This window comes from Lactuca virosa, chromosome 9, assembly GCF_052849685.1.
Source record: "Lactuca virosa cultivar CGN04683 chromosome 9, Lactuca_virosa_CGN04683_v6, whole genome shotgun sequence".
Classification (NCBI taxonomy): domain Eukaryota; kingdom Viridiplantae; phylum Streptophyta; class Magnoliopsida; order Asterales; family Asteraceae; genus Lactuca; species Lactuca virosa.
This window is the reverse complement of record NC_136434.1, coordinates 182,592,275-182,605,126: the sequence shown is the minus strand read 5'-3', so window position 1 is coordinate 182,605,126 and position 12,852 is coordinate 182,592,275. Positions and strand designations below refer to the sequence as shown.

Below are 12,852 nucleotides of genomic sequence, written 5' to 3'. Positions count from 1 at the left end.
CCCGGAATTTGAATTTTAGATCAATCGATTTTTGGCCAACGCAACCTAAATGAGAATTGAAGATCTCATTAATAGGAGTTCAACGATAAAAAGACAGATGAAAACGGAGTCCGTATGTAGAAGTTATGAATTTTACACGGTCATTTAACAGTGTAATCTTCGCATACTGTTAAATTTAAAATTGTTCGAGAATTAGCCGATAGAGTCAAAAAGAAAGTTGTAGATCTTGTCAATACCTACGTGTGGATATAAATAACGTCAAAAACGAAGCTCGTATGCGAAAGTTAGGAATTTTTAAAGACTGGTTGTTTTACCTGCGTCCTGCGCCACGTGTCAGCACCAGGCTTCGCCTTAGTGCCTACGCAAAGCTCACGACGTGAGAGCTAAGTATCACGACAAGAGAAGCCCCAGACATCCTATAAATAGAGGCGTAGAACACCCCCAAAACTCACACCTTTCATACTCTTTCTCTCCCATTACCCCCCAAACCCTCTTCCCCCTTCCCTAGTACTTCCTAAGTGCTAGAGGCGAGTCCCGGAGCGCCAGAAGGCTCCGAGAAGAAGAGCTTCCAGCTCGGAAGTTTTGCCCCCGCAGAGCTCGGTTCCTAACCAAACCCCCTAGTAAGTGAGTTATGCTTACCCTACTTTAAGTATAACTTATGCTTAAGTTCATTATCGTTATTATGAACCTATAAACAAGATTTATCAGTGATTCAAAGTCGTTGTACTGATTGATCTACTTACGGGGATGATGTCTAGGGTGTGATTTAGTGAGGTGTTTAAAGTGGTATTTCCAAATAGTATACTTTGTATACCAAACAGACCCTACCTCCGATATGATCCTACCTGGTTGTTCCTTACTTAATAGATCATGAAAGTAGACTTTGAGTTAATGATGAATCTAGATTAATAATTACTCGCAATTAAGATTAGACTAAAACTTAGCGATAATAATGCTAGGTTTCGTCAAACGAAAATAGAATCGTTAGAAGCGAAGCGCTGCCCGAGTTTGGAGTCATCACTTTAAGAAGTGAGTGCATAGTTACTTTCATCTTACACATAGATATCAAGTATTTTATATAAATTACGTGTTATGTGTGCATATTATTTGAATACTTGTTGTCTATGCTGGATGAACGATTTTATACATGTTTTAAATGATTTAAACTGTATATGTATTTTATATCTACGAATATATTGGGTAAAACATGGGTAGATGAATGAGGAGGGATGAAAGAGGATATAAGTAAACATTGGCGACTATGGACTTAGTGCCTATTGTATAAACCCAGGCGACTATGGACTTAGTTCCTATTCTATAAACCCTGGAGACAATGGACTTTGTGCCTATTGTATAAACCCTGGCGACTATTGACTTCGTGCCTATTGTATAAACGCTGGCGACTATGGACTTAGTGCCTATTGTATAAACCCTGGCGACTATGGTCTTAGTGCCTATTGTATAAACCTGGCGACTATGGACTTAGTGTCTATTGTATAAACCTTGGCGACTGTGGACTTAGTGCCTATTGTATAAACCCTAGTGACTATGGACTTAGTGCCTATTGTATAAACCCTGGCGACGATGGACTTCGTGCCTATTCCTTAGGATAATCCTTAGGAATGAATGAACGAAGAATAGTTGATTCTCAGGGTAGAACCTTAAGAGTAAAGAAGATAATGGGGATGAGTAATTGGGTTGATTGTTTGATGTTTAAACATAATAACTATATTATTGTGGGTTGAAAACCCTATGTGCTCACCAGGTTTCCCAACCTGACCCACTCAGATTATTTGTATCATGGGTTTCGATGCGAGGCTATATTACACTGAGAGATTAAAGAAGATGCGAATCACTAGTGTAAAAGAACATAAGGTCTGTTTATGTGAATCACTGGGGTAGCCCATGGCACTTGGATGTTAGATTGTGGGGGTAGCCCATGACATTCCAAGGAAAGACCATGGGGGTAGCCCATGACACTTGGTTGTAAGACCCTGGGGTAGCCCATGGCATTTGTGACATCCTCCTCCATTTTTCAGAACCAATTAAAACATTTTTCTTTATGCTTTATAAATTGAGATGTGAAAAATCCCAGTTAAATAAAACATTTTTAAGATAACGAAAGTTATTTTATTAAAACCTTGAAGATGTCATTCGTTCATATCTGAACATACATTACAGCGTAAAGTGTAAAAGGTCCTGAAACTACTTATTACAGGCACATCTCTTTATTCCGCTCAGCATCCTATCTAGACTACAGCAACCTTCCACTACCTGTAATGTATAAAATTGAGTGGGTCAGGTTTGGGAAAACCTGGTAAGATGCATAAGGTTTTCAAGCCCATAATAATTTAATTATAATAAGTAATATCATTCCTGCAAACTAAATTGTCGGATAATATATATAAATTCGGACCTAAGACCAACTACCCAACCCAACCAATCCTCACAGATCCTAAATCACGATTATCTGGATGAATCACCCAACCTAATAAATCTCCCGAACAACTGTTTAACTACACCACTAAGGGAGCCCTTGGCCAATCTAAATCATATAAAGGCAACCAATGTTCAGAGATTTGATAAATATGGTATCCCATTTTATCTACATCCATGGGTTATAAATCCGTGCTAGCAACATAATTCACTAGACTGCCTAGAATAGTCAACTGTTGTCATCTACTATGGTCGATGACCCAGGCACACTTTCTAGTTGTCTTATCCGGACCCTCCATTTCTGTCCATCCAAGAAAGAGGAGGACTTCGCTCCATTCCGATCTCACATTCTATCCCAACTATGAGACCTAATCGATATTAACCTTAATTTGAACTAAGCAACCTTTACAAGTATTATTTTAAAACCTAAGGTGATACTTATAACTAAAGGCAATTGATTCCCAATACAGTTTCTAATCCAATTATCATATTTATACGAATAGCACATAGCATAGATAATACAGTTAAACACTTAATATTACTTCGCAGTATTAATACTTTTTAGATTATGATTATGTTCTCGATAATAACTACACACTCACCTGACAAAGTGTCTAGTGATTGGTGAATCGGACAGAGCTTCACCTTATATATTTTTTCAAAAGATCTAGATGTATATAATGCTAACTCTTAGTCTAATTTCATACTTCATGGAACTATTATCCTACGGGTTTAGATTCCTCAATAATCTCAAGGTCTACTTCAAGATCTATCAAGTAAGGATTAGCCAGGCAGGACAGTCGGGAGGCAGACCATTTCGGCATATAGCTTTTCTGAAACCCAACAACCAAGCTGACGTGACCATTCTAGACATCTCTCCCATAAGTAGATCAATCAGTATAATGACTTGGGATCATTGATAAATCTTAATTGTAAGTTCCTAGCAACGACTTATAATTATAATTATAAATTACACGGAGGCAGAGTAAGTGTAGCTCACTTATAGAGTACTGATGAGAACCGGGATCTAAGTGGGCAGATTATTTACTCAGTACTTCCTACTCGAAGATTAGAACTGGATGAACTCTCAGGGGTGTGGTGTCGCAGGGCTTCACCGCAAGCCATGAATGAAGGAAAAATTGGGGTACAGGAGGGAGAATCGAGAGAGAAGAGCTCTAGGGGATGAATGTGAAGATGTTATACGGAAATGAGCAATATTTATAGCATTTCGAAATGCACGCCAAGCATGCCATAGGGGTGCGCCGCGCACAGTGATCTCGTTGGCTCCAGTGGCCTTTTGCCACGTATCGTGTCGTCGTTTGCCCACCTCGCTTCCTTCTATAAGGTGGCACGTGTCACACTCTTATGGAGCCACGTGTCGCGTTATTGTGGAGCCACGTTGACTCGTATCTTGGAGGAAGGCGGCTCCCGACTATGCCACATGGCGCCCTTTCATGGTGACATGTCATCAGAGCGCGTCGAGCACTTCGGTATGTGGTATTTTGGAGAACTCACTAAGCTTTGTGGTTACGCTTTTATGTTTATAGTTTCAGATACTTCCGGTTCTAAAGGGAATTGCCCGACGTGACTGAACTGCATCCCCATAGTTTCCAAATTTGGCTACTTATGATTTTTACTCTGATGAATTATTATTTTAAAAATAAAAAATCTACTTTGAATTTTGAGGACATTACAAGCAAATTTTCATTTTCCATGAAAAATTTAGAAAATTTGTTGAACTAAAGATTACTTTTAAAATTCTCATTTTTCTTGGAAGATTCTTTTGGAATACGGTTCATATTTTTGTAACTAAACGGACCCTAAAATTTGTAATTTTTCGAAGAAACAATGCATGTTATATATATATATATATATATATATATATATATATATATATATATATATATATATATATATATATATATATATATATATATATATGAGAGCGTTCAATCGAGAACATTTCTTATCGCGAGAACATTTGAGAACAAATTTGGACCACACAATTTTTTTAATTAAAATTATAAAATAATATTCATATAAATCAATAAATAGTTACAAACAATTAAAAACCCACTAACTAACACCACTCACCACCCAACCAACACCGCCACTACCTACCACCCATCACCACCACCCATCACTAACCACCATCACCAACCACCCACCACCACCCACCACCACCCGCCACCACCCACCCACCACAACCACCACCCACCACCACCACCAATCACCACCAACCACCACCATCACCACCCACCATCACCACCCAACCACCACCACCCGCCACCACCACCTACCTCCATCACCTATCACCACCACCACCCATCACTACCCACCACCACCCACCACTTATCACTACCCATCACTACCCGCCACCCACCCATCACAACCACCACCCACCACCACCACCAACACCAACAACCACCACCCATCACCACCCAAGCACCACCACCCGCCACTACCACCCACCTCCTCCACCCATCATCATCACCCAACCAACACCACCCACCACCACTACTTACCACCCATCACCACCAACCACCACCTACCACCCATCACTACCCACCACCCATCACTACTCACCACCCACCACCGCCCGCCAACACCACCACCACCTACCAAAACCACCACCCATCACTATCTCCATCACTCGCAACCACCCACCCACCACCACCACCCCGCCTCCACCACCACCCATCATCACCACTCGCCGCCACCAACCCCACCCCACCTTTATAAACCCTGGCGACTATGGTCTTAGTGCCAATTGTATAAACCTGGCGACTATGGACTTAGTGCCTATTATATAAACCTTGGCGACTGTGGACTTGGTGCCTATTGTATAAACCCTAGTGACTATGGACTTAGTGCTTATATTGTATATAGTTATTATGTTTAAACATCAAACAATCAACCCAATTACCCATCCCCATTTTAGTACCTATTGTATAAACCCTGGCGACGATGGACTTGTGCCTATTCCTTAGGATAATCCTTAGGAATGAATGAACGAAGAATAGTTGATTCTCAGGGTAGAACCTTAAGAGTAAAGAAGATAATGGGGATGGGTAATTGGGTTGATTGTTTGATGTTTAAACATAATAACTATATACAATATAGGCACTAAGTCCATAGTCACTAGGGTTTATACAATAGGCACTAAGTCCACAGTCGCCACGGTTTATACAATAGGCACTAAGTCCATAGTCGCCAGGTTTATACAATAGGCACTAAGACCATAGTCGCCAGGGTTTATAAAGGTGGGGTAGGGTTGGTGGCGGCGAGTGGTGATCATGGGTGGTGGTGGAGGCGGGGCGGTGGTGGTGGGTGGGTGGTTGCGAGTGGTGGAGATATTGATGGGTGGTGGTTTTGGTGGGTGGTGGTGATGATGGTGGATGGGTGGGTGGTGGTTGTGGTGGGTGGGTGGTGGTGTTGGCGGGTGGTGGTGGGTGGTGAGTAGTGATGGGTGGTGTGATTAGATACATATAATAACAGATTATTAAATATACGAGAACAACTATTGAGTCGAGAACACGAAAATGAATATTGTCCACATAAATCATATATGATTAGATACATATAATCATATTTGATTATATCTATTTAATCACATATGGTAAACGTGGTTAAAGAACAACTATTGAATCAAGAATACAAAAATAAATCATGTCTACACAAATCATACGTGATTAGATACATATAAGCACATGTGTATTTAGTCACATGTGATTATATGTATTTAATCACATGTGATTTATGTGGACAAGATTCATTTTCGCGTTCTTGATTCAATAGTTGTTCTCGTGTATTTAATCACAAGTGATTAAATGTATTTAATCAAATACGAATAAAATGGACAAAAAATAATTATTGAACTAAGAACGTGAAAATGATTCTTTTCCACATAAATCATATGTGATTAGATACATATAACCACATGTGATTAAACGTGATTAGATATATTTAATTGCATGTCATTATCGCGCTCTCGATTTAATAATTATTTTTTTGTCAACTTTAATAATATGTGATTAGATACATATAATCACATATGATTATATGTATCCAATCACATATGATTTATATGAGTGATATTCATTTTTGAGTTTTCGTTTCAATAATTTTTCTCATATATTTAATCATATATGTGATTATAAGTATTTAATCATATGATTATAAGTATTTAATTATATTTAATCATATGTGATTAGATACATAAATCATATGTGATTAGATTCATATAATCACATGTGATTTGATGTATTTAATCACATATGATTAATGTGGATAAAAATTTGTTTTCGCGTTCTTGATTCAATATTTGTTATCGTGCTATGATAACATGTGATTGTATATAGCTAATCACATATGATTTATATAGACCAGATTCATTTTTTCTAAATAAAATCATATGTCATTAGAAGCATATAATCACATCTGATTAAATGTATTTAATCACGTATGATTAAAGTGGAAAAAACAATTATTGAATCGAGAACGTGAAAATGAATCTTGTATAGATAAATCATATGTGATTAGATACATATAATCATATGTGATTATATGTATCCAAACACATATGATTTATATGAACAATATTTATTTTTGCGTTTTCGATTCAATAATTATTCTCATGTATTTAATCATATGTGATTAATAAATATAATCACATGTGATTAAATCAAACACCTCCTACCCACCCACCACCACCTATCACTACCCACCACCAAGAACCCACCACTCATTTTTTCACATTTGATTTAAAACACATATGATTTAAAACACCATAAAAAATTATTAGATCGAGAATGTAAAAACAAATCTTGGGTGGCCGGTGGTGTTGGGTGGGTAGTGGTAGCTGGTGGGTGGTATGTGAAGGGTTCCAGTGTTGGGTGATAGGTGGTTGTGGTAGGTGGTGGGTTTAATCATATGTTATTATATGTATCTAATCACATATGATTAATATGGACAAGATTTTTTTTTGCGTTCTCGATGACATAATCGAATCGATCTTTTCCATATAAATCATATCTGATTAGAGATAAAGAGAAACAAGAAAAGATGAAGCATATATATGATGGATGAGTCACCAAGTATTGTCGCTGCAGCCAATGCAGCCGCAACTTGTATCCTGATTTTGAAATTAGATGAATCGCGTAGTAGAAATAAAAGAATACTAAAAACTGAAGAAGCGCAATTTGTATCTTCAAGTTTTAATGTCTCATCAGTTGCTCAATGCATGAACAAACATTTAACTGTACCTTTTTTCAAAAATAAGTAAAAATTAAAAAGTGTAAAACGGTAAAAGTAACCACTTTTTTGGGTTTTAAAGGGTTCCTTCATGTTTCCGGATGTCACACAACAAAAAATGTATGTACCATTCTTTCCAACAAAGATGAATCTTCCCACATTAGTTGTAGAAATGAAGTTGATGCCAGACATCTTTTAGTTTCTACATAATCATGAAAATATTGAATTGACCGTCGAACAATTCTTGAAAGATTTACACGGGCTCTTAAAACATTTTCTTTGATCTAAGTATAAAAAAATAAAATCAAATAAATTTAAAATACAATTACATAAATAAACATTGAAAATGATATAAATCTTGACAAGTTACAATTTTACTATATCACCATCTCTTGTAAGGCATAAAGAACAATTTATTAACAAAAAAACCATTTTGTCGCAATCCTTTAAGTATATCACTTCAAATATGAGTGAATTTATAAAAACAAAACAATGCATAGGGGTAGAATGGTCAAAATGAAAGTTTAGTACTCACCTACAAAAGAGATTGAGGGGGTAAATAAGTCAATACAGTAGCGAACATAATCACATAAATTAGCTAAAGCTTAGGAGGCTGCAATGCGAACCTAAATACAAGAACTTGCGAAATTATATAGCTAACAAGATAAAAATGCATCAAATATAATTAAAGAAAATGATTTAAATATAAAATGAGAGAATGATACCTAGCTTAACGGATGGTTACTATTGACTTTAGCAGTATTGATAAACTTGCAAAGGGTCTCCGCACTATTACATTCAGACATTTGTAAGGTTGTTATAAACTAGATAAAGAAATGGATATCTAATATGGTAATAAAGAAACTTTTCTGTAAAAACACAATTGAAACTCAAAAACTATAAATTCAAAGGTAACTCATAAAAAGCTTTTGGGAAACATGCAATAACACCAATGGAACGACAAGCAACAGATCTTACTAATAGGACATCATCATCAAGAGCAGCATTGATCTATAAATTTTTCATATGATATAAATTGATAAAGAAATGGATATTTAGTAGGGTAATAAAAAAAATGGCAATGTTAACTTCTACAGTAGAACCGTTTTAGCAAGAGAATCTTTTACAATCTTACAGAATAAGTGATGATCTGATCCAGTTTGTCCTCTGGAAGGGAAAATAATACACTTGAAGTTATTCCTGCAAAACAAGTAATTGATGCAACCCTCACCTTCCAGAAAAAAGGAAAATATTATTAGCAAGAGCATATCTATAAACATATAATCAATTTATAAGAAAAAAAGTGGAAAATGAGAAGTGTTATAGCTAACCATGGGTGAAGTATGAAAAAGATTTGATGATAAGTCCTTTTCAATAGCTTTACACCACTACTCACTATCAGTTGGATGATCATAACTAGCCACTGGTTGGCTCTCCAATCCGTATTATGGAACAAATGATATTGCTGTTTTCACTTTGATGTAATCATATGTAAAAGGTCTGTTAGGTAATTTATCATCAAAAAGATCATCTGTTCCCTTAAATCCACCGTATAGCAAGTAGAGATTCATCCAGCAGCTGTCACAGATGATATAAAAGTAGTTTTTCAAATATGTAATGTGAAAAAAACCAACAGTGAAAATAAGAAATGGATCTCACCTTGATTGCATTGGTTATAACTTCTGCCCTAATTGTCAATACAGTGTGTCCAAAATTTCTGGTTGGCGCCTGATAATCTATCACGTATCCATTAGAATCAGCTTGATATAAACGAGGCACAAATGTCTGGTTATAAAAGTTCCTATTATTCTATTACAATGATGAACGGTTTAAGGATTTTTTGATCCAGAGAGAAAACTACATGAATACGATTTTGAATTCGAGATACAGATTCGCTTTTCCTTTAAACATGAATTTCCCAAAGATTGAAGATGTGTACCGTAAAGTCGAGTCAAATTGTGCCTTGTGTGAAGATTGCACAGCAGCGTAAAATCAGGGGAAGAGCTTATGTGTTTAAAATAAGGTTATTCTTGACGGTTTCCGGTCACCAGCAGGTACGATTTCCCGTTACCGGTGAAAGATATTTTCGATTTATCCAAAACGCTTCTGGAAGCATGGATGTTTGTAGGTATCCTGAACGGAGAGAGAGAGAGAGAGAGAGAGAGAGAGAGATAGACTGATGGAAGAGGCGGTGGTGTGGTGGTTCCGGTGACGGCAATGGTCGGTGGTGTCTGTGGTGTAGCTGTATTCGGCAGAGAGTGTGTTGGGGTGGGGGTGGGGTTATGTATTAATTCATTTAATTAATATATGGATAATTAATATAGGAGCTAATAATATGAGATCTTATCTATTTTTACGTGAATAATAATTTTTAACCTAAATACTAGTTTTTTGTTTCAAAAAAAAAAACACACACATGTCGCCTTGGAAATCCATATAGGTACCGGTGGCGGATACATGATCAAAGTAAAGGGGTATCCCTGACAAGTAAAGAGGTATCCTGACATAAAAAAATCGCGTAATACACAATAAGAAAAAAAAATTCCTGAAAAAATTACACTACAAAATTTATTTTAAATATTTTGAAGATAACATATTTTAGACAACACCACCACCACTGTCGGACCATCTCCAAACCCTGTTACTACATATATATCTTAAGATTTTAGTAATTACTCACGAAGTGAGATCATTGTGTGTATTATAGTTTTGTATGTATTCACATGTATCTAATTTTGTTATATGTTTCAATAAACTTATGATTTTAACTTATAATTTTGACATATATAATTTCCTTAAAAATATTTCTACATGAATTACCAAATCTGAGTACTCCTACTAGGCAATTAGTCGAACAAGTACCGAATAGCGAGTTCTACAACATTGTCACTACCTGTGGCGACTCTGGTGGTTTGAAAACTCTAGATCTAACATTGTCGACATCGATGGCAGTGTAATCCCCGACCCACTCTCTGCCATCAGCTGCATAAGAAGTCCATGCTATCTCTCCCTAACTAGCTCGCAAATACCATTACATATTACTAAGACCAGATAATTCTTCGAATGAGAGGTCCTACCCTATAACGATTGGACTCAGACAAGAGCTGCGAAATAGGGCTAGATTTAACCTTCTGAAATTATTTAGTCCTCGTAATATGTAACTTAACGTATTTGCTTACTAGTTAATTAAAGATAACTAGGACACCAAAAAGCACAAAGCAAGCAGCATTCGAGCATTGAATAACCAAAACCAAGCATATCCTAATCAGACCATCATATCACTGACTAATCAGTACTAGCATGCAATTCAATAAGCACATACAGTAGGCATACAAGGCATCCTTCCTAGATCCTTAGCCCTAATCTAGCATGCAGTTCACATATTCATACTTCATATCATAACATAACATATATAGGTAACTTGGGGAAAACTTACTTGAGCTCGACCGATTGCACGCATCACACTCCTTGCTCTTTATAAAAACCCTTCATTTTAATTTTGGAAAAAGTATTTTTTTTTCTTGTAAAAATATCTCAAACCCTTGATTTGAGTCCAGACACCCCCGAGAGTGTGTCTGAATCTCTCAAACCAGGGCTCTGATACCAACTTGTAATATCCCAAAATTTAGAGCCAAAAATTTCATTTTTAAATAAGTAGTTATAAACCAGTAGTCTGAAACATCAATAGTGTCAACTCATTTCAAAAACAAAAACCAGTATTTCATATAACCAAAACATGTCATAGAAAAGTAATATCAGAGTACAACCCCCAAAGATCTCATAAAGCGGAAATCATAATGTGATGCGCTGCGATCATGCCGGCTCCTTTCCTTTTGAAGAAGAATTACCTGAAACCAAAACTGAAAATCGTAAGCACAAAGCTTAGTGAGTTCCCCCCCCCCCCATCATACCACATAATCACATACTGCCAGACATATCTAGGTGCTCGGCCTACCCTGTCAGACATATCTAGGTGCCCGACCTACCCTATCAAGCATATTTGGGTGCCCGACCTACCCTCCGGTGTATTCCAACCGGTTACGAGGTCTATTTTACCCCTACCACTACCACATAATAACATAGCATAAACATACTGTCAGACATATCTGGGTGCCCGACCTACCCTCCGGTGTATTCCAACCGGTTACGAGGTCTAAATCACCCCTACCATTACCACATAATAACATAGCATACAAGTACATAAATTTCAACAGATAGTGGCATACCAGACAATTATCACAAAGACAATTATCTCTACTAAAACAACTACTATTGGGTGGACATTGGTGCCTTCAACCCACTTATACAAGGAAGGTAACTTACCTCGAAAACGGGAAAGTAACTGAAAAATCCTCGTCTCCGAATATCAACCCAACTCAAACTCCTAAACATAAAAGATTTCCTTTAAGTATACTTTCATACTCATAACCCCTTAAGGGTCAACTTTGGTCTTAGTCAAAGTCAAAGTCAACACCCATGTCAAAGTCAAAGTCAACATTCCGAGTTAACTCAACTCGTCGAGTTTCCATAAATCACATAATCGTGATATCACGATCCAACTTGTTGATTTTTTCCTACAACTCGTTGAGTCCCTCTTTTTCCAACAGAGTCGAGACACTTCCAGAACAACTCGTCGAGTTCTCTTATGAACTCATCGAGTTCTTCAGTCTGTCAACCTTCTTAATGAATTAAGTCCCTATTCTTCAAACCAAGGCCCTATCTTCTGGATCCAAGCTGGAAATACGTCTAGAAGGGTAAAGTTTCCAACTTTACCCATTAAGGACCTCTCCCCAAAGCATAAAACTCAAACCCTAACCCAAAATGGCTTAGATCCAACTCCAAAAGCCATCAAAACTTCAAGATAGACCATGAGGTCATAGATCTAGATTCAAGGGAAAAATTGGTCACATAAAGTTCCCATCCTTCTCGCATGCATGACCTAATGGGGCTTAGAAAGCCGAAATGATGGTCCAAAGGTTGCATGGGACTTCCATGGCCATAAAGTTGGCACCTTTATGCCATGAAGTCCCCTCATGACCCTAGATCTGAAGGGTTTGCCCAAAAGGGACGTCCAAATTCCAACAACCAATAAACTTGGACCAAAACATGAAAGAAAGCATCCTAAAACTATATCTAAGCATGCCATGGACAAGGTTGAAGCTT

At 37.2% G+C, this 12,852-nt stretch overlaps 1 long non-coding RNA gene across 2 annotated transcripts; it reads right to left on the bottom strand.

Annotated features, from left to right (window-relative positions):
* Positions 1–8,019: 8,019 nt before the first annotated feature.
* LOC145138071 (uncharacterized) lies at positions 8,020–9,959 on the bottom strand. Of its 2 annotated transcripts, none has more exons than XR_013721312.1 (6): positions 9,629–9,959; positions 9,349–9,425; positions 9,021–9,267; positions 8,825–8,920; positions 8,415–8,478; positions 8,020–8,224 (listed from the first exon to the last, which is right to left on the bottom strand). It is a non-coding gene; the product is annotated as an uncharacterized LOC145138071 (long non-coding RNA). The 2 variants fall into 2 exon arrangements; XR_013721313.1 differs by having other exon boundaries at positions 9,349–9,417.
* Positions 9,960–12,852: the final 2,893 nt, after the last annotated feature.